Source organism: Anopheles arabiensis, assembly GCF_016920715.1.
Source record: "Anopheles arabiensis isolate DONGOLA chromosome X unlocalized genomic scaffold, AaraD3 X_pericentromeric_contig0022, whole genome shotgun sequence".
Taxonomy (NCBI): Eukaryota; Metazoa; Arthropoda; class Insecta; order Diptera; family Culicidae; genus Anopheles; species Anopheles arabiensis.
The window spans coordinates 22,501-25,000 of NW_024412100.1; positions in this window are offsets into that span (position 1 = coordinate 22,501).

Here is a 2,500-nt window from a genome sequence, read left to right on the forward strand (position 1 = left end):
TCTTTGGGTCCGTAGACCCGTGATGTACTGCTCCAGGGAACGTTTTTATAGGGTGGAAGCTCAAAATCATAGGTTAAAATCATCGGCAGAGCCCACCAGACACCACTTTTGCTTCATTAGTTCGGACTATAGGCATACGACGATTTTTATCGCGGAGGGGACGTATGACCCAAACGGGGGCTTAATGACCCACTGCCACTGCAAACCATGCTCCTACGACTAAATAGAGGTAAAACTACGATTTGGTGCAATCTTCATGTTTGACCTCGTAGCAAGGTACCCTCCCTATAGTAGGCAATGAGCAAATGATCATAATCCCAGGAGGGCAAAAATGGGAACCCGAAAGGAAAGCGCTGTTGGCGCGCCTAAGCTACTGGCCCGTAGAGTAAAAATGGTACCCCAACAAAGTTGTCGATTGACATTCTGATTGCACTTTTTATCATCTAGGGTGCGTTCCTTACACGTTTTGAGGGGTTTTAGCGAAAAACATGTTTTGAGCCACACGAGCTCTCCGGCCCGCTCGGTGCACATTTTTGAAAAAAGCTAGGAGCTGCCCCTAGGTTCGGGGTGTCACAAAATATTGAAAAGTGGTCAAAAAACCGCTATCCAGAATCGGATGTAGAATCATTAGACGAACTTAAAATTGTTCTACGACCAATGTCTGCGACGTTTAGTATTCAAGATATGGCCCGCCCTAGGTCTGACCTGGCATTTTCGTGAAAATTTAAAGCATGGCCATAGGGACGGGTAAAATAGCTATTTTGAAGCAAAAACCACCTCACTTTAAATGGCCATAACTTTTGAAAAACAAGAGCTAGGGTGCGTTCTCGACACGTTTTGAGGTGTTTTAGCGAAAAACATGTTTTGAGCCACACGAGCTCTCCGGCCCGTTCGGTGCACATTTTTGAAAAAAGCTAGGAGCTGCCCCTAGGTTCGGGGTGTCACAAAATATTGAAAAGTGGTCAAAAAACCGCTATCCAGAATCGGATGTAGAATCATTAGACGAACTTAAAATTGTTCTACGACCAATGTCTGCGACGTTTAGTATTCAAGATATGGCCCGCCCTAGGTCTGACCTGGCATTTTCGTGAAAATTTAAAGCATGGCCATAGGGACGGGTAAAATAGCTATTTTGAAGCAAAAACCACCTCACTTTAAATGGCCATAACTTTTGAAAAACAAGAGCTAGGGTGCGTTCTCGACACGTTTTGAGGTGTTTTAGCGAAAAACATGTTTTGAGCCACACGAGCTCTCCGGCCCGATCGGTGCACATTTTTGAAAAAGCTAGGAGCTGCCCCTAGGTTCGGGGTGTCACAAAATATTGAAAAGTGGTCAAAAACCGCTATCCAGAATCGGATGTAGAATCATTAGACGAACTTAAAATTGTTCTACAACCCCCAGTCCGACGCCTCGTATTCGAGATATAGCACTTTGTAGGTCTGACCGAGCAATTTTGTACTGAAATGTATGGCGGACATGTTATTCATTAAACAACATTAACTTGCATCGTGCCCTACTTCATCGGCACAGCTACTATCGACTATCTATTGTTGAAATGGATTGAGTTTGACCATTTTAGCTCTTTTCTTATGCCGTGCACCAACAGTGTGTACCGATCAGGGAAAGTACACTACGTACGCGTTCATGGATGTATATGTTGGTACAAGTTGCCGGTCGGAATAGCAGTGCACCAAAACTGTGTACCGATCAGGAAAGTACAAGACGGAGGGCGCAGCCCGAGCGTACGCGTTCATAGATGTCCATGTTGGTACAACCTACATGTACGTACCTTGTTTTTGTATCAAAAGTTCCAATAAAGTGTTTGTATGCTTAAAATGCTTATCTCAACCGGTCACCTTTTGGCCTGCCCTTTTATAGACAGAAACCTAGAACGATACTCGCGATGTTTGTGTTTTTCCATTCGCCCGGGACGACGAAATGAGCTCTGTGCACATCGTGCAGAAAACTGTCTCCTCCTCGTATGTTTTTGTCCCTCCACGCATATAATCACCCACATTTGTGTTCAACACGGACGGCGCAGCCCGAGCGAACGCGTTAATGTTTATGTTTGTGCACACTAAAGTTACAATCCTAGGATTTGGTTATTGCGTCGCAGTGCCCGACCGTCGCGGACACCATTCTTGGACAAAAGTCCAAGTACGTAGAGTACATTCCCTAGGTATGTGCCCGTTCGTGACTTTCGTTGCGTGCTTACAGACACGCTTGGGTATGTTTACCATACAAGGTTTACTAGGAAAACCTGGGAAGGACGCTTGCCCTCCCGTTGCGGACACCATTCTTGGAAAGAAGTCCTGCTACGTAGCGTTCTTTAATGTACTTGATCAGTTTGTATTGCATTTGCTTTGTGCAATTGACTTTTGCTAATGCTCACTAAGGGGTGTTCGTTTGCGATGTGTATGATAAGCAACTGTCTATTCTAACCAGCAGTTAAATAACACTTTTCACCCAAATCATAGGAACGTAGAGTACTTTCCCTGAT